Source organism: Eptatretus burgeri, chromosome 10 (assembly GCF_056783735.1).
Source record: "Eptatretus burgeri isolate ZD-2024b chromosome 10, Ebu_testis_v1, whole genome shotgun sequence".
Lineage (NCBI taxonomy): Eukaryota > Metazoa > Chordata > Myxini > Myxiniformes > Myxinidae > Eptatretus > Eptatretus burgeri.
This window is the reverse complement of record NC_140970.1, coordinates 48,274,319-48,301,158: the sequence shown is the minus strand read 5'-3', so window position 1 is coordinate 48,301,158 and position 26,840 is coordinate 48,274,319. Positions and strand designations below refer to the sequence as shown.

The 26,840-nt window shown below is 46.2% G+C and overlaps 1 long non-coding RNA gene and 1 pseudogene across 2 annotated transcripts in view; one reads left to right on the top strand and one right to left on the bottom strand.

Annotated features, from left to right (window-relative positions):
• Positions 1–25,730, bottom strand: part of LOC147018503 (uncharacterized) — a 98,604-nt gene extending 72,874 nt beyond the window's left edge. For both annotated transcript variants that reach the window (XR_015062424.1, XR_015062426.1), the window contains exon 1: positions 25,603–25,730. This is a non-coding gene — a long non-coding RNA (uncharacterized LOC147018503). The remainder of the gene's footprint in view (positions 1–25,602) is intronic.
• On the top strand, positions 4,748–6,774 carry LOC147018504 (uncharacterized; annotated as a pseudogene).
• Positions 25,731–26,840: the final 1,110 nt, after the last annotated feature.

Sequence of the window (26,840 nt, the reverse complement as noted above, 5' to 3'; positions counted from 1 at the left end):
ATCCAGAAGTTAATGGGGTCGTCCGAGGTTCATTACCCACTTGTGGATACAATTTGACAGTGTTTGAGCCAGCCGTTTTCCCGTAAAGTTGTATTTTCATAACCATGTTTTAGTTTTAATGGAAAATTTATAATTTTGACCGATGACCATGACCCCCCAAAACTTCGGACCCTACCGATCTTCACAAATATGCATTTTTCACTATAGGAATGGGTAGGATTATAAGTGACAAATAGAATAAGGTTCACTATAAGCTTAGTTTGAAGTAAATCAAATCATTTTTGACGAAGTTATGAGCGAAAAACGATTTTGATCTTTTCGTGACCTTGACCTTTGATCCAATTGGACCCAAAAGTTAATGGGGTCGTCCAAGGTTCATTGCCCACTTGTGGGTTAAATTTGATAGTGTTTGGTAAAGTAGTTTTGCCGTAAAGTTGCTGACAGACAGACAGACAGACAAACAAACAGACAAACAAACCAGACGATTACAATATCCCGCTCCCTCCTGGAGGAAGGGAGCGGGATAATAATTAAGTATTATATTCAAAGGGAATTAAAATGTACCGAGAATACCTCCAAACGAACGACAACACCAGTAGCTGCAAGACAAACCAAGGTTGCACAAATCTAATGTTTATCACAGAAACAAGGTGTAAGAGGGTCTATAAATCATGGGTATGTAACTTCTCAAATCTGTAATAATCATTTCCTTTCATGTGCATAGAGTACTCCATCGTTTTGACGTACTTCGATGAGATTAATTCGGCATTCTTGGGTCTCGCCCACAGGGAAGTTGTTGGAATTAGGATAGCCTTTGCAGGATCCACATTAACCAACTCTTTCTTCAAATAATTTTCCTGCACGTTCCATCATGCAACCTAGAAATCGTCCTCAAGAGTAGGCCAAGTCCATCCCAGACCGATAACTGCCCAGCGACATGTAGAGGCGGCCACTGCCGGTACCAAAGCACAGTGGGTGGCGAGCCTGCTCGCATCCTGTGAGGCCTACTGTTTTGGCTATGGTCCCACAAACGTGCCCAAACTCACGTTCCTCGCTGCTAACAATTACCCAGCTTGCACGGATTTCAGTCGATAACATATGCCTGAGCGCAGCCGCACGACATGCAATAAATAGAATGAAACCTACTTTGAACCGTCAAGCTATTCTAGAAGCATACTCTGCAAACAACGTTAATGGAAATGAAGAGTGCCTGCAAATTCCATCGTCTTTGGACACCCTTTAAGAGTAAGATGTATGTCACAATTACTCTTCTGTGATCATCGATTTAGTACATATGTACCGGGGATTGAGGACGTAGGTTCGGGTCAAAGCCTCAAAACTGTGTATGGGTGTATGGCGGAGGTCATCTGCTTGGCGTATGTACATGGGTCATCATCAATGTGCCACTTACAGAATGTCGGTGCTAGCGAAGCAGTCTCTTCATTGGCAAGGACTATGCTGGGTGGTTTGCCTTTGTTTTACCAACAGTCAATCAGGGCAGCAATTTCGAATTTGTTCAGGGAGCTGGTGATAACTCATCTACTCTTCGTGAAAAGCACCTTGAGATATTTAATGTCCACCAACTAAGGAAGGACAAAGCAGATGGGACACCCAGATTGATATCTATCTGATGGATATAGTGCACGTTGTGATACGCTGGCTATGAGGCACCAAACCGAGAGTTTATAGTCTGTTTGGCAATCGAACCAAGACTAGACAGCTCAATGACAAGTGTGCTACTCTGTGCCATCTTGTCGGACCAGGTTCCAATACAAATGTACTTTGTATCGGCTGGGGTGGGTGGGGGGCTCGGGGTGATTCCAAATGGTGCGTACATGGTACATTGAAAGCTACGTGGAGGAAATGGGGTAGGGGAAATGACATGACATCATATTTACCTTTATAAAAAAAACTAAATATTGAGTTCTGCAGTTTTCCTCTGGCTTCTGTTGTCTGGTTTGTTACTATAAAATCGCACTATCTAATTAGCTGCTAATTGTGTGGTCCTCTCTTAATGTTTTATAGTTTTGGTGTTTTCAAATGATATAAAGGGGTCATCTGCACATTATGTATCAAAAAAGTGGGATAAATTGACAAAAAGAAAACCAAGGAAGGGAAGTTTGAAGGGCAAAAACAGTGAATCAGAGGGGGAGATGAAGGTGGGGTAGGGGATATATAAAAGAAAGGCCGGGAAGAGATAGCAAGAAAGGGAAGGACGGAAAGGGGAATTGATGTACAAATGGAGTGGAGGGAATGGCAATCCAAATTCTGCCTCTAAGATTTTTTGGCGTTTTGAAAATCTAAATTTCTCCAAACAATCTTGTGATGTTTTTGTTATTGTCATCTTAAATGCCAAAGCATCACTTTCATGGTAACATTGACACAATAAACTAAGCTTAATCAACACTCATTTCCAGTTAAATTATGGGGGGAGGTGGGGAGAGTGACATCTCACAGACACACACACACACACACACACACACAGAGAGAGGGAGAGAGAGAGAGAGAGAGAGAGAGAGAGAGAGAGAGAGAGAGAGAGAGAGAGAGAGAGAGAGAGGGAGAGAGAGAGAGAGAGAGAGAGAGAGAGAGAGAGGGAGAGAGAGAGGAGAGAGAGAGGAGAGAGAGAGGAGAGAGAGAGGAGAGAGAGAGAGAGAGAGAGAGAGAGAGAGACAGAGACACACAAAGAAAATGACCAAATACCAAGACCTCAAGCATGAATTGAACAGATCCTGGAAGCTGAAGAATGTCAAAGTTGTACCAGTGATGATGATTGACATCAATATCACAGAGATATTAAAAACCATCCCTGGGAATATCACCACAAACGAACTGCAGTTGGAAGCTGTCCAGGGCACGGTCACGATCCAGAAGAGAGCCCTCGGCACAAAACTTTGAAAACAGAAAACATCACAACTTGGTCCATGAATCGTGACCCCTTACCGAAATGAAGGTGGATACTTTGAGTCCACCCTGGGAGGACTCCATCCCACATTCTGATACCCCATATGTACACACACACACACACACACACACACACACACACACACACACACACACACACACACACACACACACACACACACACACACACACACACACCTGGGAGGACTCCATTCCACTTTCTGGAACCCATATATTGTTACAAATCTGGAAGCCATGAGCACTCAACATACAGGTCCTATAGAACAGTTATATCGGTAAGTATGTGTTTCTAGTTAGGGTCCCGTCCCTTGTTTAATAGGTAATTAAATGTACATGCGCTGTGAAGTTACTTTGATAGTCAGGGCTTTCTTTCATTTTTACACCCCTCATAACTACAACAACACCAGCATCACCCTCACCTTCACCTCGCTCTGGCCGACACCATGGCGCCCGTGGTGGGCGGAGTTCAAGGAGGAGCCTCGCGGTGGCTCTCGCCCAATCAGGGAGATGTGAGCGAGTTCCTCGGCGGTCGTCCAATGACCACAGCCCACGCAGGATAATGTTCCTCTGCCTGTTTGGAGGGTGGTCTGCCGGACGGCAGTCACGCCCCCACCCCCCCCCCCCCTGGTCCAATCAACGGCCTTGGCGCCCGTTTTGGCCAATGACAGGGTGACGAGCGCATTTATCACGCCAAAACCGTCTAGTGAGGGGGAGTGGGGAGGGAGGAGGCATGAATGAGGTTGCGGCACGATCGGACCAGGGAGAGTTTTTGGTTGCCGGGACGAGTGCTGAAGGGAGCTCTAGACTCTGCACGCGTCTCGCTGGTGCCTGGTTCTACTGATCGCATCTCGCTGGTGCCGGGTTCTTCTGACCGCATCGCGACGCTGGTCTGGGGCTTGTCTCGTCGAAGACCGCACAAGGCGGGAAGGTCCATGTCCTTCTGGGTGTGTGTGTGTGTACATATGAGGTTTCAGAATGTGGGATGGAGTCCTCACAGGGTGGGCTCAAAGTATCCACCTTCATTTCGGTAAGGAGTCACACGATTCATGGACCAAGCTGAATTTTTTTGTATATACTGGTTTCAGAAGGTGGAACGGATTCCTCCCAGGTCTCGAAGTATCCAGCGTCGTGAGTGTGTGTGTGTGTGTGTGTGTGTGTGTGTGTGTGTGTGTGTGTGTGTGTGTGTGTGTGTGTGTGTGTGTGTGTGTGTGTGTGTGTGTTTCTCTGGGGCCCTGTCGTAAGTAGGAATTGGATAAGTGCTTTCGCTGTACATTATTTGCCTTGCTTGAGTCGGTTTAACTCCGCTCTTATGTGTTCCTTCCCCACCCATTGTAAATAAATACCCATTAGTCTGTCTGCCGAATGAGGTGACCTCAAAGTCTCTGATAAGGTTTTTTCTCTGTGGATTATTGTAGTATAGGGTCTAAGTTAATATCCTGGGGTGGGTGTGAAACTCTCACCCTTGGGCATTTTGAGAAATCCAAGATGGCGGCCAAAATGGCTTCCGCTTTTCGAAATACTACGATGGTACCCTCAAATTATGCTAGAGAGACACGTAATACATCAAAATAGGGGTTTTAGAGGATGCTCAATTCAGAAATTTAGCCTAGAAAACTGGGTATTTGTTATTTTTTGAGTTATTGGCGATTTTAGGAAGAAAATACTTGCGCGGAGAGGCCCATGGTGTCCAACACAAAATGTCATATGACAAGATCCTAAGATGAATGTTGACCAGGCCATTACCATCGCAACATGTGAAATTAACAGCTTTGAAGCTGGGTGGCCTGCATCATTTCATGGCCCTATTCAGAAGAAGGTCCAGACGATGGCCAAGGCAGACAAGCATCACAAACCTGAGCAGAAGGTGGCTGATACAGAAACACTATATGCCAAGGCTATGGCATTACATGGCAGATCAAAAGACCTTGATTTCAAGTCCTTGATGAACTATGAACTTGCCTCATACCCACCGTCGATGTTTTCCAGTTACGGACAAATGCGGGAATGCACATCAAAGGGCAACTTAAAGAATGCCATCAAAGTGGAAGCCCACATTCAGACTCGCAACCTCACCACAGAAGCAAGATTCCTAAATGGATGTGCTGTGTTGTGGGTCATGTCCTGGCCAGTGTCCGGCAGAGTGCAAGATTTCCTTGACAACTTCCGCAGATATCCGGATGATCTCGTGACAGCATCGGATGTTTATCTCATCTTCGACTGGTAGTTATCAATAATTATACCAGTCACACTATAACACTAGATATGTTTATTTTTTTTTAAATCTGTTGTTATAAGCAAAATATTACAACATAATTTAATGAATATTACTATTTTATTGCTTTAACTACCATATGTGGAAGAAAAACATGTATATTTTGATAAATATACCCATTATTTGATTTTGGCTAAGAGGTCATTATTCCCTGATAACCGACCTCTGACTATTCTTGCAACATTGATTGAGTGTTTATGGAATAATGGGGATAACCAGAGCCCCATAGGTGTTTATTGTGAAATAATCTATTCAGTCTCGGTGGTTTAAAATATTAAATTCCCTCGGCGAATAATTAAACCACCTCTGCTTCATAGATTATTTCACAAGAAACACCTCCGGTTATCCCTATATTACACTGATTATATAGATACACCATGGAGTAAGATGCACTGTGTATCTTTCAGATTAAGATTAAGAAATACTTTGTCGTAAAAAACGAAACTTGTTTTTCTCCATGGATACACATATACATCCTTGTGCGAGACAAAATGATTCTATCAGATTTTTGGCTGTCATGCGCATTGTACACTTATGCCATTATCACTACAGGTACATAGCTACGAGCAGGAAGGAGTGCCTTCGAAGGAACAGGGACTAAGGAGCAAGCAGGGTATATCGCCTCAGCTCGACCACCAAGATACCACCACAGAAAGTTGTCTTGACTTTGTCCCAGAACAAGTCTGCCCTGATTGATCTTCTGTGCGAGGACCTCATCAAGCACAAGGATGATTTCAAGCGACATCGCCTTGTCATCACTGGAAGCCGTCCTGTTCCAGTTGAGCTGTTCAAAGGTCTGACAATACAGGGAAGATATCTGGAGACCACCCAGGAAGAGGGTGACACCATCATTCTACATCAGCTGGCAGTTGTCAAACCATAGTCAGCCATAGTGGTAGCAGATGACACAGACATCTTTGTCTTGCTGTGCCACTTCCGTCATCTTGGGAAGATCACTTCACTGGTGTGGATGGTATCACCAATCAGGGGTCGGTCAGTGATTGACATCAATGCATCTGTAGCCAATAATGAAGAGATTATGGAAGATCTTCTTCCAATGCATGGTTTGTCAGGATGTGACAGTGGCACCATACTTCGGAATTGGAAAGGGAGTTGCCCTCAGAGTTCGAAGGAGCCAAAAGCATTCCCTCAGTTTACTTGGTGACACAACAGTTGAGCTGAGAGATGTAGTCAAACAATGTACACGCTTCGTCCTTGCATGCTATGGTGAGGAGGACACTGATTCAGCAAATGATGCTAGGTACAAACTTTGGATGAAGAAGGTGAGCAAGTACATCGCCAATGCTCCCAAGCTCCAGTCTCTACCCCCAAACCGATGAAGCCCTCTGTCAGAATGTGGCCCGGGCTCACATCCAGGTTGCAGTCTGGAGGAACTCCTTGGAGCCAAACCCACCAGCACTTGACCCAGCAGCCCATGGGTGGTAGGTACATGGAGGATGGATCTCTGAGTGCAGTCATGCTTCCTCCCAACACTACACAGGTTCCTGATGCTCTGCTCAAGGTAATCCAATGCTCCTGCAAGGGGGAAAATCATGCAACACACACAGCTGCTGCAGTTAAGGTATGACTTGCACAGTGTTTTGCCATTGCGAAGGAGACGATGAATGCTGGAATCATCACACCAGGATAAATGATGCAATGGTGGAAAATGACTCTGATGATATATATTGAGAAGCATATGTTTATTTGTTCGAGTATGTTCAGTATTTTGTTCGACTGTCTGATTGTTCAAATCATTGAATTGTTACCGTATTTCAAATGACTGCATATAGTAACCATATTTTATGAGCATATATTGCAACAGGTTGAAAGATTATAATCAGGACATGATTGAAATTATTGTTTTATTGTGATTATGATATTGTGATTATTATGATATAGATATTGTGATTATGTTACTTTAATAATTAGTATGGTTTGCAAAGGTATGTGATTACAATGATTGTAATGATTGTAATAGTGTGACATGCTGGTTCAACTTTGTCATTATCGGCTTGCCTCTTATTTGTAAATTTGTGTGTGTAACTTTCAAAAAATGGTATTTGTAAATTTTGAAATCTTTACTGAAAGTAGTTTTGAATAACAATTGCAAGAGTAATTACTTTTAAGTTTTGTTAACATGTTGTATCATAAAACCACATTTCATGTCGTAAACGAACTAAGATGCTGTTCTCCGACGTTACTAAACTGGTACTCAGGTCATTATTATGTACATTTATGGAAAAATTATTAAACATACCAGTTTCTAGTACAGAAATTTGGGTTTCTCACCTATTGAAACCCCTATTTTGATGTATCACATGCTTCTCTAGCATAATTTGAGGGCACCATAGTAGCATTTCTATAAGTGGAAGCCATTTTAGCCACCATCTTGGATTTTTCAAATTGCCCAAGGGTGAGAGTTTCACACCCACCCTAGGATGTTAACTTCGACCCTATACTACAATAATCCACAGAGAAAAAAACTTTATCAGAGACTTTGAGGTTAGGGTAAACTTTCCAGTTTGGCAGACAGACTACATGTGTTAAATGTATCAGCTCGTTTTTGTGTTTTCTTCATTGGTTTAACGCCGTGCGTGTTGGGAGAATTAAAGAAGGCCGTTGTTGCCATAGTGGTGTGCATTTGGGACCGACGGAAGCTCGGTGACAATCCGCTCGGGTCACGCATGGGTCGAGCACGCATACGGCTCGTCCCGTGCGGGTGCCGTCGAGGGTGTGAATACTCGGTAGCTCGCCACGTGGGTCTCTCGGTATTTTGAAGTTTGGCAAATAACCCTGTACCACGTGGTGGAATTATTGACGATTCACGGTCCTGTAAGCGTGTAAGGGACCCGTACCTTTGGAGTTTTCCGAACGGTACGATCTAGATTCCGGGTGTTCGGTAGAGTCGACCCTGCCGCTGCACCTAGCGGTCGTGCTCGCAACCGATCCCCGGTCCGCAACAATATGGAGAGACCAACCAAACACACACACACACACGCACACACACAAATTGAGACCTGGGAGGAATCCATTCCACCTTCTGAAACCCGCATATGGAGATAACAACCAACAACACACATGCACACATGATGGTGGACACCTCAAGACCTGGGAGGAATCCGTTCCGCCTTCTGAAACCTGCATTTTTAGATAAAAACCAACAACACACACACACACACACACACACACACACACACACACACACACACGACAGTGGATACTTCGAGACCTGGGAGGGATTCGATCCACCTTCTGAAACCAGTATACGTATACAAAAAAACTTCAGCTTGGTCCATGAATCGTGTGACTCCTTACCGAAATGAAGGTGGATACTTCGAGTCCACCCTGGGAGGACTCCATCCCACATTGTGAAACCCCATATGTACACACAGATACATACATACACACACACACACACACACACACACACACACACACACACACACACACACACACACATACACACACGACGGTGGATACTTCGAGACCTAGGAGGGGTCCATTCCACCTTCTGAAACCCGTTTATACAAAAGAACTTCAGCTTGGTCCATGAATCGTGTGACTCCTTACCGAAATGAAGGTGGATACTTTTAGCCCACCCTGGGAGGACTCCATCCCACATTGGGAAACCCCATATTTACACACAGATACATATACACACACACACACACACACACACACACACACACACACACACACACACACACACGACGGTGGATACTTCGAGACCAGGGAGGGATCCGTTCCACCTTCTGAAACCCGTATATACAAAAAAACTTCAGCTTGGTCCATGAATCGTGTAACTCCTTACCGAAATGAAGGTGGATACTTTGAGCCCACGCTGGGAGGACTCCATCCCACATTGTGAAACCCCATATGTACACACACATACATACACACACACACACACACACACACACACGTTATGGAAATACAGTCTATATATGTACACATGCATAAAATACATAAAAACGACAAACACAAATATTCACCTTTCAACAGATAAGGGAGTATCTACAGAGGGTATCCGTGCACCTCCCCCCCCCCTTTTATCGTCATATTACACATTTGAGATGTTAACAAAAAAAAATTCCCGGCACTCTGGCGATATTCAAGATGGCGTCCAAAATGGCCACCAAAAGGGTAAAGTCATAGAATACGGTATATAACATCTCAAAAATGTGGCAAATTAGAAAAATAATCATTGGGATTTGGTTCCTGATTATTAGTTACTAGTTTCTGATAATTGGCTGTGTACTGCTTTCTGCATTTTGGGTGGTATTGGGCCTCTGCTGCAAACAAATCAAATCCTCGGATTCGCATTAAGAGCCACTCATGATTGTTCTCTTCTGCTATTTTCAGCACTTTCTGCCATCCATCACGTTCAAATGAAAAGGAGCCTTCCTTTGTGTCGATGCCTGCCTTTTTCACATGGATTCGGCCGTCAGTATTGCAGAAAATACAATCAAGTTCAAAAATGATCTTTTCTGATGCTTTCTTGCCCTTTATCCTTCCTTCTTGGCTGGAAGATGGTCCAGAAGCTTCAGGATCATTGGATGGTTTTACTAGCTGTTAACCCATGTAGGTTCAGGGTAAATCTTTGGTTACATCCTCGGTGATAGCCCTCGTTCTCCTGGATCTCAAAAGGAATGCCCTGACAGATATCTGTCATTCGATATGAAGAACCTGGTGGTTCAGCTAAGCAACGATCCCATATATTTTTGAGAAGTGCCAATCTATCATTTGGATTCGTCAAGTCTGAAAAATATGTGAACGATCCATGCTTTATTCCAGACATATGAATGACACAATGTTCCTGTTTGCGTTTTCTTTCCATTTCAACAACTTTCTTTTACCAATTACATTAAACTATTTCTTGCTTGTCAGACATCTTGACTTGTGATCTTGATCTTGACTAGCTACGGTCTTGCTTAGCTGACTAATCTAACCTGGAAAGAGAACAAAATACACATAAAAAGATGAGTACACATAATACTTGAGTGTATGTAAATATTCAAAGTGCATCGGGGTGTGTATAGGGGTGTGTTTGTGTGGGTGTGTGTTTGTGTGGGGGTGAGTGGGTGTGCGTTTCCTGGCTTTCAAATTGTCCGCCATCTTCAATTCCAAGTACGATAACAATAATAAACATCCTTGATAAGAATTACAAGACGAATAATCCATGGTTCTGTCCCTCTATTATTATTACATTCATGATTATTTGAAGCTGACATTTGATATTTACAATGATTTTACCATTTTTAAAACCATTTTGAACTCCATCTTGGATTTTATGGATGGCAACAAAACCTAAATCACCACATCAGCCCATTAGTTTCTAATAATCAGGAACATATATTACAATGACTCCAAATATTAATTTACTGTATATTACTCTTATTTTCAGGCTGTTATATACAATTTTCTATGATTTTGTCAATTGTGGTGGCCATTTTAGATGCCATCTTAGAATCTAAGCATTGTAACAAAATTCAATCACTTGGTATTAGTTACTAATGATGAGAAACACATGATTCCAATGAATAACTTACAATTTTGTCACAGTTTTTGGCTGTTATTTATCATTTTCTGTGATTTTGCATATTTTGGTGGTCATTTTGGACGCTATTTTGGATTTTTTAAAATGGCAACAAAGCCCAATTATCAGAAACTAGTAACTAATGATCAGGAACCAAATCCCAATGATTATTTTTCTAATTTGCCACATTTTTGAGATGTTATATACCGTATTCTATGACTTTACCCTTTTGGTGGCCATTTTGGACGACATCTTGACTATCGCCAGAGTGCCGGAAATTTTTTTTTGTTAACATCTCAAATGTGTAATAGGACGATAAAAGGAAACTAAAAAAGTTGGTCTGGTAGAGTCCTGGAGGGGGGGGGGGGTGGTGCACGGATACTCACGGTAGATACTTGACTAAAAGTTCTTTGAAAAGGGAATTCAAGTGGGAAATTAGCAAAATTCAATTGAAAGATGTATATATATATATATATATATATATATATATATATATATATATATATATATATATATATATATATATATATATATATATATATATATATATATATATATATATATATATATATATATATATATCGATAAACAGGACAAAAAATGTCAATTTATGCTCTATGACTTCACAACCAGATTACGGCAAACACCTGGTCGAATGGACCTTATTGTTTTTAGCTCAATATATATATATATATATATATATATATATATATATATATATATATATATATATATATATATATATATATATATATATATATATATATATATATATATATATATATATATATATATATATATATATATATATATATATAGATGTCAAAGTGAGGGGTGGATTATATTAGGAGATCCTACAAAAGGTTAAACAAAGCGATATCGTGTAAAAATAAAATTGCACATTTTCAGCGGATGAGACATCTCCCGAGGCAGCAACCACATGGCACCGCAGGGCCCAACACAGGCGGAAACGTACGTCTGTCTAATCGATGTTCCCTTGAGAGCACGGAAACTTTTAACGAAACGAACAACAAAGCAGCTCAGCGAGTGCTCGCCAAGTGGCTTAAGCACTCAAGCAAGCACTCCAACGAAATGGTTGTTAAGAAACTGCTAGTTTGGTTCGTAATTAGCGACACATTAAACGTACACCTCTCGGAGACATCCGAAATGTCAAGCCACGAACGCTGACGTGTCCGGATGTTTATAAGCATTGCAATGTGCCTAGCGATTTGTCGCTATGATGAACAGGCATTCGATAACATGAGTGAGGAAGGTGAAAACAACAACTTTATCATTAAGAAATCACTGCGGCCTATTCCAAGTTGAGGGGTGGTTGAGCAGGCCAAAAAACATGGCGGCTTCAGACCCCAGCGAGTTTACCCAGGAAACGCTTTACGTCCTAGAGAGTGAGGTGGCAGAGGATCGCCTGATGAAGGAAATAATTATATAAGGCCGTTAATTAACTTCAAAAGGGGTGTTTTAATTAACCCAAGCACCCAATTTTCACTCTTGCACTTCCTTGGAGTTCCCTTAGTATACCTGCAAAGTTTCAGGCTGCTTCGTTTTATGGTTTTGGAGTTATGTAGGAGACACACAGTGCCTTTTACTAGTTTAAATTTTATATATATATATATATATATATATATATATATATATATATATATACATATACACACTGTATATATATATTGTTGTGGTTGAGGAAATTCGCAAACCACCATTCAGGTCCCATAGGTGAGATATCTCTGTAAGTATATGTGTAGTTAGCCCAAACCCGTTGTTTAGAGGGAATAAATGTCATTCATTCGGGCTGCGACCCTTCAAGATAGCCGTTTTTCTGTTCTATCTTTATTTTGAGCCAACCACGTCTCAACCGCCATCACACAACAACCACCGACCGCAACAACAACAACGCCAACAGCCACGACCTTTACCGTCACATCTCGCTCTCGCAACCATCGCATCACCGCCATTCCCGCGCCGCTTGTGGGCACCGATCCTGGACTCGTACAGGGCGCGCACCGAGCAGCGGGTGCAAAAAGCGGCCTTTCCGAGAAATCGGATCAAGAATGATTCACGCCCAGTTCTGTTCCGTCTTATCAGCGAGCGTGGGGCGATTTGGCCCCGCCTCCAGGCGCGTCGGAGTATAATCGATTTATGCAGATTCGAGGATCAGGAATGATTCACGCCCACTTTTCCTCTGTCCAATGGGCGAGCGTGGCTCCGCCCCCGAGCCGATCCTGATCCAAAAATCTGCATATGGTTTCTCCTGTCGCACTATAAAGCGCCGAGCGCGGGGCGAATCGGGGAAAGAGTTGGAGAGTTGTGGCGGCGGCGAAATCAGTCGAGAGAGTGTCTGTCAGGGTCCGGAGAGTCTGGAGAAGCCAAGGAGCTTTGTGGAGGTCTGCGCTCGTGTCAGAGTCGGGGAGCTGCGGAGAGGGGAGGCCGGGAACGCGGTCGAGGTCGCAGTGGAGTCGCTCGTCGTGGGACCCAAGCCAGCCAGATATCCTCTTTCCCCCGAGCATCAACAACCCCCCCCTGTTTCCCCCCGCGCTGAGATAGTGTGAGAAGAGGGCCCCGTTCCCACCCCATTCCAGACAGTGCCAGCGAGGCCCGCGGAGTCGGGGCGCCGCCGCCATTTTGCGGCTCATCACCAGACGGGTAGGCTCGACGCGGTCTCGGCCCCAGGCCCGTCTGCCCCCTTATCGTTGAGGGTCGCCCCTTTTTTCTTTTGCTTTGGAGTATATGTGTTGTCGGCGCCGTCTCTGAAGTAAAACTGTGTAAGTGTTGCCGTGTGCTCGCGTAGTCGGTAGTAGATCTGCATTGTGTTTCTTTTGTTGCAATTGCTTTTGGTGCGTAATTGTTGTTTCTTCTTTTGTTACATTTGCTTTTGGTGCATAATTGTGGTAATTGTATATGTGTGCTTTCCGTTTGCCGCGGAATAAATGTGCTTTATGTTGAACTGTTTCTCCCGTTTCGCCTTTTCTCTAATTGAATCTCCATCTTACTTCACGTAAAGGGTTGCGTAGTGGGCTAAATACGCCCGATAATTAATCGGAACCGTCGAGGTTGACGATAACACCGCTCGGTTATCCCGATAGTACGGAACGGGTCGCTTAAAGTGGCCCGTGTCCGAAGTCGACCTGCGGCGAGGTGCGATCGCCCGGTCTACCCTCCGTGTGGGTACTTACGTAGGTCGAATTTGGCGAACAACCCTATCCCACGCGGGGGGGCCGATTGGCACGATCGTGGTGAGGCCGAAAGGCCCACCCGTGACTAGTTCCCGGCGTTAGTCCGAGAGGGTCACGACGGGATTGTCCGTCCGGTGGGCGACGTGCCGCGATTCGAGTTACGTGGCCGCCAGCACGCCGGCGGGCGCGAATCCGCTACACTGGTGTCAGGAGTGGGATACAAACCCATCCCCCTCCTCGCGGCACTGGTGTCGGAGAGCGGGAAAACGGGCTCTCCTGTCTCCAGCTAAATTCACGGGAATCGGTCCAGGGGTGAGAGGAGCGACCCCCGATTCCCTCCAAATTACGAGCGATTTAAATTAACCCTTTACGAGAAATAAAATGGCGTCTCAAGGCGAGCGGGAGCCGGGGGTATTAGAAATGGATTTAGAATGTGTAGAATCCATGGTCCAGGATGAAAACCCCGTGCAGGAAATGTTGGTTGTGCAGGAACACGAACTCCCCCAACTGAACCCAGAGCCCGAAATAGGTGCGGCGGCGGCCGCGGTGTATGACCCCTCCCCTCCCCCTCTCCGCCAAAACCCCCCGATCCTTGCTGAATTGGCTCAGCTGAGTGCACCCGACATGGCCCAGCTATACGCCATGCTGGCAGGAATCAGTGGGGACATGCACGAAATGAACACAAAAATGGATACAAACACAAACCAAATAAAACGCATGAACGAAAAGATGGATACAAACACATACGAAGTGAAGGCGAATATGGAAACAAACGCACTCAAAATGAAGGAAGAAATGAAAGAGCTGCGGGGTGAGACGCAGGACATGGGCCGAAGCCTGCAGGCGGGCATGAAGGCAGTGACCAGGGAGCTTAAAATGGCGACGCCACGTGTGGGTGCGAACGAGCTGGGAGGGAGTGCAACGGCTGTCAGGCCCGCGGTGGAGGCGGGTGACAAAGTAATTCGGGAGACGTGTTGGGCGAGGGTCGTGACGGAAAAAGTGACGGTGACCGAGAGGGAAAAACTAATTGGGGTGACGGAGACGTGCACGAGGGAGATAACAAGGGAAGAGACGGAAATAATAGTTGAGACAAGGGAGATAACAAGGGAAGAGGTGACTGAGTTGGCAGAGACACGGGAGATGGGAACGATAGAGGGAAGACTACACGATGAAGACGGGGTAAGTGACGCACACACACACACGGAGGTAGTGGAGGATAATGGGGGTGAGCTCGCGGACTGGGTAGAGACCCGGTGCGAGCAGTTGGATGGCCTCCTCCAGGAACGAGGGGAGGGAGTATGCCCCCTTGAAGCGAGTCACGACCAGGTGGGTTCGGTCGTGTCGAGCGAGTTCGGGGGGAGGAGTGCTGTGGACAGGTGCACGGAGAGCTTGGGGGGGTATAGAGGCCCCGGAGACCCTTGTGGGGACACGAATCCCCAGTGTGGTTGTCCCGGTGTGTGTGGTGTCGAGGTGTGTGTTCACGAGTGTGGCGAAATGCGTGCTGCAACGCACGCATAGCGTGGGTGCAAGGGCGTGTGTGAGAGCGACCGGGTGGGTGACAAAGACCCCGTGTGTGGAAGCGACCCCGTGTGTGAGTGGTGTGGTGGTAACTGTGCAGAAGGGCGTGCTTCCCAGCGCGCCGTGTGTGAGTGAAACACCGCGGTTGAGTGCCCCCGCGTGTGTGAGTGAGGCACGGTGTATGAGTGAGGCACCGCGGATGAGTGCCCCCGCGTGTGTGTGAGGCACGGTGTATGAGTGAGGCACCGCGGATGAGTGCCCCCGCGTGTGTGAGTGGTATGGTTTGTGTGAAGGAAATGGCACGAGTGAGTGGAAGGCCACGCGTGAGTGGAGCCACGTGTGCGAGGGAGGTGGCATGCGTGAGTGAACGGCCGAGTGCAAGGGAGACCGTGTGTTTGAGAGAGCGGTATGTGAGGGAGATGTCGGTCGGCATGTGTGAGCATGCAACCGCGTCTCCCGGTGTGAGTGTAATGGAATGGAGTGTTAGCGTCGTAACACGCAGGTGTGCGTGGGTCGAATGGAGACGACAACGACAATTGAGAGACAAAAGCCGGGTAGCGGCTGCAGCTGTTTCGAGGACCGTGCCGGGTTCACCCAGCAGCGAGCGCGAGGTCCGTGCTGTGCAACGCACGAGGCCCCCACGTGCCCGCTTGCGGGAATGAAGTCCCGGTCCGGAAACGCACGCGGTGGATTTGCCGATCCCGCGGATGGACAAAGTTTAGGCAGGTAAACGGATTTCGACCGGACGGGTTCTCCACGCGGGCATGTGTGTGTTCAGCTCCAACGGGCAGAGCACATGTGTTCGCGTGGGGAGCCCCTCGAGACGTGGGGCTTGTGTTTTTTTTTTATGCGCACGGTGACGTCATGGCTGCACGTGGGGTTGGAATCCAGCAGGAGGGGGTATCCCTGCCGGATGGTACCGTCCAAGGAGGGACGAGGTACACGTGCAGCTGCATGACGTCACGGGCAGGTGCAAAGTGCGCAAGCTGTGAGTTGCCGCGCTGATGCTGCGCATGTGAAAAAAAAAAAAAAAACCAAGCCTCACTTTCGGGTGAACAGGATTCCCAGGCAAGGGGTGGAAGACCCCCTGGCCAGGGCACAGGATGGAAACTAGTTAGAGGGAAGGGTTAGCTTAGCTAGACCGGCTCCATGGGGCAGGGGTAAGTCCTCATGGGGCCCGTGGAATGGATTAGTTAGAGGGACTTAGATGAGCTGTAGGTGGGGAAATAAAAGATATTTTAGAGATTTGGAGAGAGTGACAGCCTTTGGATGTGTAGAGTTGACGTAGTTTAGCTACGTAGTGTTAAAAGGAACGTGCTACTAGTTTAAGGGACGACGTGGGAGCACGAGTTAGTTAGGGGAGGTAGTTAGAAGGATGGCAGAGTTCAGCGGTGTGTGTGTTGAAGAGTTGGTGAGTTGTGTGGAGACATGTTGAGTGAGTGAGGCCAGCGGGTCTGTGTGAGTGGAGCGAATGGGGAATGCATGGTGCGATGAGTGATTGGGGGGAGGAGTGACTCCCGCCCAAGGGACCCCGGGGTCAGTGTAGAGTGAGTTAGGGGGTTAGTAAAATTGAAAAATGGAGGTCGTTTTGCTGTTGGTGGGAGTGTAGGCTCGAAACCCGTTTGAAGGGGTGCAGGAGCCCTGTTGACGGGCTGGGAGCGTGGCTGCGAAAGGTGAGTATCGCTGAGTGGGTACCCCGGGCACCAGGCAAGTCGGCCGTAGTAGGCCAAGGGCCCATGGGGGGCCGGGATAGCATAGTGGGCACGGGTGCGCCCGCTTGGTGCGGGGGCCCGGGGCGCCGTTAGCCGCGTGGGCAGTGTTGTGGGCACGGGTGACCCTCGGAAAGGGGCCCGGGAAGCCAGCCTGCCACGTGTGCGTTTCAGGGGAGGTGCCATGGGGGGCACTCCCCGGTGTTTAGGGAGCTGGTAGGCTCGGAGGCAGTGTAGTGCCCGGGGGTGCTATAGCGGGAGATTCGGCAGAGGGTCGTGCCTGCCAAAGGGAGACACGCGTCCCAGCCATGAGACCGTGTGAGGGCACGGAAAGAAAATTGGGGGCGTGGCCTGAAATTGTGAGGACACCAACACAGGCGACGGGAATCTGGGTTGTTAGAACCAATAGTTTAAGCGAGAGGCACTTGTTGGAAGCCCCGGGGTAGTTTAACAGGTTAATGGTTAGGGTAGATTAGGAGGTGTACCCCTCCGCACCATCCATCCCCTCGCTCTCGTTGTGGGCCGCTGGACCCACTTTGGGTTAGATCGCTGAAGTCTGGGGAGGCCATTCTGAGGCTTCGTTGGGCCTCGACACAGGACGCTAGCTCTCCCTTGTTCCCCTCCGGGAAGGGAACGTAGGGGTTGGGAGTAGGCTAGGTGACAGGATAGGTTAGCCGAACAAGGACAGTACAGGGGGTTAGGGGACGATTTATAGTGGGGAAGTAAAAATAAAAAAAATAAGTTGGGGCTAAACTGGGGTTTGACAAATTAAGGGAGTGGGTATAGACAGTGACAGGCAAAGGCGATAGGTTGGGAGGGAGACCGTAGAGTAGGTCCGAGCCCGCCTTCCGAGTGGCCAGCACCACCGCACTCCCTCCACCAACCTCCACTGAACGGCGAAGGCTGGCCAGCTTCATCGGCAGCTGTTGTTTTGCTGCAAGGCCTGTGCCGGCTGGATCGGCTGCAGCTGTTTTGCTGCAAGGCCTGTGCCGGCTGGATCGGCTGCAGCTGTTTTCTGCAAGGCCCGTGCCGGCCAGTTCATCTGCCGGCTGTGTTTGCCTGCAGCGGCCTTGTTCTGCAGGCTGTGTTTGCCTGATCACCTTTGCCATGCCATGCCCACTGCCCCTGTTCACCAGTCCCGTTCAATTTTGCTTTGCCCCCCCCCCTGTTCATTTCCATGTGCGCCAGGATCAAAGCAACAGTTTGCAAGCTGCAAGAACTGCCCTGTTGGCAGCTACAACACGGGCCTGCAGTGGCGGCCCGTGCACCGTGTTTGCGTCCATCCATTCATCCATCCATTCCTTGTGTTCATTGCGTGTGCCACTTGAGCTGGCACGGAGACTGCGTTTGTGCAGCCCATGCACCGTTGTGGTTCACTGCGTTCAGTTCAAAAGGGAAGACCTTGGACTGCGTGTGAGCAGCCGGCCACGTTCCCTGTCACCTGCATTGTTTGAGTCAGAGACTGCATGCGAGCAGCCTGGCTCCCTGCTAACTGCTTTCTTTTTGCAGAGTCCATTGATCCTGGGCCATGGTTTAGTGTAAAATTTGTAAGTTAAGGTTAAGATGTACTGTAAATATGAGTGCGCCCCCGGCATGTCTGTCTTAGCGCCGGCGATTTTATTTAAGTCGTCCGTGTGAGTGAGTTTGTTTAGGTAGTTACTCAGCCCTCAGGTTATTTATTTTGGGGACACGAATACCATGAATGTCACACTCAGGGATCCGTAGGTAAAATGTACTAGGGGAGAACTACACATGATGGCACACGAAAATTTGACGACTCGGGACGAGTCTGTAAAAAGGGGAGGGGGTAGTGTTGTGGTTACCAAATTCGCAAACCACCATTCAGGTCCCGTAGGTGAGATATCTCTGTAAGTATATGTGTAGTTAGCCCCAAACCCATTGTTTAGAGGGAATAAATGTCATTCATTCGGGCTGCGACCCTTCAGGATAGCCGTTTTTCTGTTCTATCTTTATTTTGAACCAACCACGTCTCAACCGCCATCACACAACAACCACCGACCGCAACGCCGCTTCACAACAACAACAACAACAACAACAACAACGCCAACAGCCACGACCTTTACCGTCACATCTCGCTCTCGCAACCATCGCATCACCGCCATTCCCGCGCCGCTTGTGGGCACCGATCCTGGACTCGTACAGGGCGCGCACCGAGCAGCGGGTGCAAAAAGCGGCCTTTCCGAGAAATCGGATCAAGAATGATTCACGCCCACTTCTGTTCCGTCCTATCAGCGAGCGTGGGGCGATTTGGCCCTGCCTCCAGGCGCGTCGGAGTATAATCGATTTATGCAGATTCGAGGATCAGGAATGATTCACGCCCACTTTTCCTCTGTCCAATGGGCGAGCGTGGCTCCGCCCCCGAGCCGATCCTGATCCAAAAATCTGCATATGGTTTCTCCTGTCGCACTATAAAGCGCCGAGCGCGGGGCGAATCGAGGGAAGAGTTGGAGAGTTGTGGCGGCGTGAAATCAGTCGAGAGAGTGTCTGTCGGGGTCCGGAGAGTCTGGAGAAGCCAAGGAGCTTTGTGGAGGTCTGCGCTCGTGTCAGAGTCGGGGAGCTGCGGAGAAGGGAGGCCGGGAACGCGGTCGAGGTCGCAGTGGCGTCGCTCGTCGCGGGACCCAAGCCAGCCAGATATCCTCTTTCCCCCGAGCATCAACAACCCCCCCTGTGTCCCCCCGCGCTGAGATAGTGTGAGAAGGGGGCCCCGTTCCCACCCCATTCCAGGCAGTGCCAGCGAGGCCCGCGGAGTCGGGGCGCCGCCGCCATTTTGCGGCTCATCACCAGATGGGTAGGCTCGACGCGGTCTCGGCCCCAGGCCTGTCTGCCCCCTTATCGTTGAGGGTGGCACCTTCTTCTTTTGCTTTGGAGTATATGTGTTGTCGGCGCCGTCTGTGAAGTAAAACTGTGTAAGTGTTGCCGTGTGCTCGCGTAGTCGGTAGTAGATCTGCATTGTGTTTCTCTTTTACATTTGCTTTTTGTGCATAATTGTTGTGTTACTTTTACATTTGCTTTTTGTGCATAATTGTTGTGTTACTTTTACATTTGCTTTTGGTGCATAATTGTTGTAATTGTATACGTGTGCTTTCCGTTTGCCGCGGAATAAATGTGCTTTATGTTGAACTGTTTTTCCCGTTTCGCTTAGTCTTTTCTTTAATTGAATCTCCATCTTACTTCACGTAAGGGTTGGTCGTGGGCTAAATACGCCCAATAGTTAATCGGAACCGTCGAGGTTGACGATAACACCGCTCGGTTATCCCGATAGTACGGAACGGGTCGCTTAAAGTGGCCGGTGTCCGAAGTGGACCTGCGGCGAGGTGCGATCGCCCGGTCTACCCTCCGTGTGGGTACTTAGGTAGGTCGAATTTGGCGAACAACCCTATCCCACGCGGGGGGCCGATTGGCACGATCGTGGTGAGGCCGAAAGGCCCACCCGTGACTAGTTCCCGGCGTTAGTCCGAGAGGGTCACGACGGGATTGTCCGTCCGGTGGGCGACGTGCCGCGATTCGAGTTACGTGTCCGCCCGAACGCGGGCGGGCGTGAATCCGCAACAATATATATATATATATATATATATATATATATATATATATATATATATATATATATATATACACTATATATATATACACTATATATATACACTATATATATATATATATATATATATATATATATATATATATATATTTATACACTGTATATACATTACTCACAGGGTATGCATACACACTGTAAGCAATAACCAACCATGCTTACCTGCATTTGTTTTTATTTTCATTTATTTATAAATTCATTTACAGACGCTTTCTGATGGTTCTGTGATTTTTCCCGGTGTCTCGGCTTCCATGTCCACCTGCACACGAAATTTTAGCTTTCAAAGTCACCCAGAAGGTACCGAACTATAATTAATATCAGTCAATCAGTCAGTCAGTGAGTCAGTGAATCTGCCATCTGAGCTCCCAGGTCAAATTCATTTCCGACTCCAGCATTTTTTTTTCTATTAAGTATATTTGTTTCTTGTTCATCTTTTCCACAAATTATTATTTTCTAATTGCAAACTAATTTCACAACTTCAAGATACATCTTGATATTGATGCACGATGTGAAGACCGCTTATAAATTCCTATAATTGATATCGATTTCTGTGAATAATAAAGAACAAGAGCGAGAATTGCCTTGCAATACATGTCCCCTACCGATGTGATATTTAAAAAAAAAAAAAAAAAAATGTACATACACGAAGCAAAAAGATGCGTGACTGAGCATTAAAAGAAAAATCTTTGGGATATATTGGATGACAACCGTCATGGTGTTGTGGTGCCGAGTTCGGTGGCAAGGATGACCGCAAGACGGAGCAGTTGGGCCGTCTCCCACCGAACACCGGAATTGAAGGTCGTAACCTTCGGATAACTCCGAAGGTCACGGGTCCCTTAGTGGACCATGGATGCCAATATTTTGACGGCGTGGGGTAGGGTTAATTGTCTAATTCCATTTTACTTAAGAACCCACGCCGTCTAACTAATGGGGAAGCCACACCCTCGGCCGACTTTGTCCGAACCGAGTCGCTGTTCCGACTCTTATCCGGCGTGACCCAGCGGAAATTACCAAAGCCACGCCGGCTCAAATGACAACTTACGGCACAAACGGCCTCCCTATTTCTCAAGCCCGCACCGTGCTGGGTCAATGGTAGAAACGACAGGCAACGAACTGGAACATTTAACAGTTATTTATTTACAATCATGAGACACAGTGTAGACTTATTCCGAATATACAAGCATTGTACAATGAGCAATCAACACTTTTTCAATTTCTACTTATAGGACGGCGCCACCACAGACACACTCACACCAAAAGAAAATGGACCCGGATTATCTTTATTTTGACCCTCGCAGCCAAGGTGATAGACAGGCTGGAGGTCAGAGTCTGGTTGGTACCTGGCCGCCTCATGCGGTTTGGCCCGCGACTGCAGGTGTGAAACTCGGGGTCGTCGGCGAGCCCAGACACAGTATAGCAGGGTCCAGGCGGGGGCTAGGGTCGCTCCTCACAGAGGGCCAGCGGAGATTCCCGGCTCGGACTCCGGGTTATTGCTTGACATAATGAGAGATGGAAGTCGACGGCTGTGGAATAGTCAGAGGACCAGCTTGAGACACGCCAACGACGACCACCAACGACGCACACCAAGAGCAATGGCGACCCCTTTCTTCTCCGACAATTCCAACCGAACTCCAGTGAGCACTAAGGGGAGCCCAGCGATTCTTATCCCTCCCCTGGGGCAGGGTGGGGTGACCGGTCCTCTGAGGTAATCTTTGCCCTGATTGGACAGGGTTTCGTGGGGTGATATCTGTCCCCCTCTGATTGGACAGAGGGATAACCCTGCCTTTCTGGGGCGGAGTCGGAGCTCTGAGGTAATCTTTGCCCTGATTGGACAGGGTTTCCTGGGGTGATGTGCTGGCCATCCGTGATTGGACAGGGGGGAACCCCCTCCTTTCCTGGGTGGAGTCGGTGTTCGGAGGTGAGAAAACCTCCGCCCACGTCCGTGGTCGAACGCACGTGGGCAATGGCGTCGATGGTGCGAAGAAGTGAAGGATTGATTTGTTGGCATTGGGTATTGCAAAAATCTAACTGGAAAGAAACTTCGCAGCGCACACATGTAATTCCCTATAGACATAGGGGGAATCTAACTATACACCTACTTATTGAAATAACTAAGCTTAGGGACTGCTGTCTGTTTGTGTGCAAATGGCTGCCAGATTCGTAACAATGGATCCTAGTGTTCAATATACTGAACATTTTCTTTATAATTGCCTGTTGCAGTGTTCAGGATATGATTGGCGGAGGGGTGATTGTTGGCATCACGTCTCACCTTTCCTGCCTGGGACATCTTACTCCTCCCTCCTTACTCTACAATGTGTTCTGCACTGGCATGTCCAACATTGTAGGTTCAAATCTACATGAAAGCAGCAGTATTAAAAATTCGAATTCGATGTTTTTTAAAAACTTCAGAAGTGTGAGACTTGTCATCGAATTGTAAGTAACAAAAACAAAACAACCATCGCACAAATGATATTTGGTGACGGAGGAATTTGCCTTCCTACATTAGTTTTCTCTGTCCATCCACACTTTGTGGTTGAATCTTCAATGCTTCAGGATACCTAACATGCCATCTATCTATATATTACTAAAACTCTCATCTTGTATGTTCCTGAAAAACAGCCAAAACGGTACATGGTAGCGCAAAAATTGTAGGGCCACCTTACTCACCATTCTCCTGTGGTGTGCAGTGTCAAGTTTCATTCAAATCCGGCAACGAAAAAAAGTATTAAAAAATAAATTTCTGATTCAGTCAAATACTCTTCGAGAGAATTTGATCAATGCAAACAAACTCAACGGTATAGTTCGCTGGAGCTATCTTTTTATTCTCTTGAAATGATTTTTGTTCATCAATCGCAGTCACAACAGCAACCTAACGGGTTCACGGGTCATCTAGTAAATCCTAAAATGCTGTTCTCTTGAAGACAATGTTATCCACCTACCCAAAAAGAATAGAGAACAAAAAGTGAACCCTTGCATGTGTTGGCCTGGAGCACACCTCTCCACTGTGATCTTGAATCCTGACATCATCATTTTAAACTTCATAAAGCTGCAGAACTGAAGGATGTGTATGCCATTTTCATCTTCCACCCTGATTCAGACATACATGGTCTATTACTCTTTCATCACAAGACGATTGACAGCTTGTCAGTTTTATCTTTCCTCCAATTTACTTAAAAGTGTGCCCTACCTACCCTCTCGGCCACTTCTCACTCAGTAGCTCTGCAATGACGAGCAAGGATGTCAAGCAAACTCCATTGATGTCTCTTTTCCCAAACCGTTTGTCTGTTCATTTATGATCTTCCTCTTTTGGCAGTTAAATGTGCTTCCTCCACTCTACCAAGTCTGACCATTACCCCTATGAATTATGAATTGAGAAAATTTGTTGAGAAGAAAAGAGAAATAAAATTTTGTTTAGCATATGAAAATGCCATAACCTCGCTACGTAGTAGATTGTGATCAGACATTGCTGACAGAGCCATCGTTCATCCTTATGTAATGAAAATCCGTTGTGCTAACCCGGCTCTGCTACTTCGAAGAAGCTCATCTTTCTTCCCCCACATGATTCACGGTTAAACACATCGACCGCATTTCTGTTTTGCTCATTCATCAAATGACTTAATCTCAAAAATGTTTCTCCTGTTGCATGGTTGTTGGTTTCTTCTTCAACTGGCCATCATCAATACTCCCTCTTCTCAACACCGACGCCACATGGCTGCACGGAATGAATTCAGCGTTGGTCCTTCGGCCTTTTATCCTGAAACGCACGCTTCAACAGAAAAGGATGTTTCTTACGATAACGGCTCTTTGCTGTGCAACACAAGTACATTTATCTTCTTACAAGCATCCACCCTAACCAGAGTTTTATTTTGTCAAATCTCATTTTGTTGGAGCCAACACCCTGTTGAAGGGGGTCAAGTGGAGAGCATGACCTCTTGAAAGTTTCAGATCTGCATCGCATTAACCATATTGTTTAATCCTGGCTTCCTGCTATCAACCATCTATACTCCTTTCTATTGATTTTAGTAAATCGACAAACAAATGGGATTTGAACATGAGATCATGGTATTGTGAAACAATTAAAAGTGTTCAGATGGGAACACAAAACAGGATATTTAAAGTTTATCCCTTCTTTCTGATCAGTGGAAAGTTTTAATGTGATTTAGGGTATTCTTTTTAAAGTGTGAATCCATAGCCTTCATGAACTGAACATTTGAAATTTCCATTTACACCATCAGCCAGAGAGGCATCTGAAGCGGACGTTCAGGGTACTGGACTTATAACCAGGACCGAGGGGGTTATATCGGTATGTGGCATCTTGCTCTCACTTTACTCTTTAATTTAGTTGATTTTTCTTTTTTAATAAAAGGGCATAAGTTTAGCTTTAATTAAGTAACATGCTTAAATAAAATTTGTTTTTTGAGAAACCAACTCACAGTCAATTATTGCTCTATGTGAACTGTGTGCTTCATGGCAAAACTTTTTCAATATAGGGATCTGATAGTTTGTGCAACCGGTTTTTGCTTTGTGTGCTCCTGTTAAAACGCTGAACAATATCCATGGGTTATGACATGAGGTATGACACTTTTGGTGAGATCACATATGTGATAGTGGCAGGGTCGTGCAGAGAAAACACTCAATTATTGCTATCCAGGGGACCACATCCAGGAGAAGAGAATCGATTTATATTCGTCCCATCATGCTTAAAACGTGACTTGTGCAGAGCGACGGTTATCGTTGCGTAATTTCCATGACGTTTTCAACGGCACGCCTGGCATTGCACACTCGTGGTAAGCAACGTGACGCACACGTGCAACAAGGGATGCTCACGAACTTACCTTCAGTGTGACCTGGTCCTTGTCTCCCGGTCCTCGTTTCCAAAATCTTTGTTCCAGAGTGGGTAGTGTCGATGCCGGAGGAGATTGCGTTTGTGGATAGACCACCAGGGGGCACTCGATGGATCCAGAAACTAAACAGCAATGCAGGGAGGAGGGCTCATCCTTTAAATATCATGACATTAAATAGTTATGACATGAAAATAACTGAACATTTAATGTCCTCCACAAAACTACAACAGTGTTGACTAAACTTTTCTCCATGGTATTTTCATAATTGCAATACTGTTCAGCTTTTAATGTCGTTCATTTTATTGCTTTATACATCCGCAGATGTAATTAATTAGACTTTGTGTACCTCTCAACAGCAACCATGATATTAATTATAAAATAATCCTAATGGGAATAAAAACGTCACAAGACGTAAGAACACAATTTAGACCATTTCTCAATGTTTTTACTGCAACTTTCGATGAGAACGAACAGAGTACCCGCCCTATGTGCGATCTTGTTCCAAGCATGCAACACGTTCTTCCGACACATTCCTGTATTTGGGCGGTGTATTGGCAACTGACAGCTGCCTCAATCGCTCCGGAAATAAAAATAAAAACCCGGGTTACGTGCATGAAGCAAAAACATACCTACTGCTTGTAATTCAAAACACATCAAGCACTGGAGAACGTGGGGACAGGAATCCTGTACTGTAAATGGTGGAGACTTGTAATACCCTCTCCCACCTGAAGGTGACGCTACACGACACACATTTACATAGAGAATTTGCGTCCCACCTCCACCTCTACCCCAAGACCACCAGCAAAGATAAAAACACCCCTATACATTAATTGGGGTCATAGCCTGGTGCTGGCTTCGTGGTTATGGTGGTGGCTTGGGTTCTAAAAACCAAAAAATTTGATTATTTTTTTTCCTTAAAATTGAGATAGCATAAAAACTTGACCTGATTGAGTGAAATGAGATACATTTCTGAATTTAGCATGCAAAAAACATATAAGGACTGTTGAGAAAACCTAGACCTCTGAACAAAATATCTCAAATGCAGCCCAGTGTAATCAAAATTTCTGTTTTTTTAATTAGCATTTTTTAAAATTCAAAATCAGACTTACATTGACAGAAAATGTACAAACTATACATATAATGATGCACAAGTACACTTAATGTGGAAGAAAGTGCCTTCTCAATTACTCTCATTTCAATTTCAGAAAAATATAGATAATTCCTTAAAA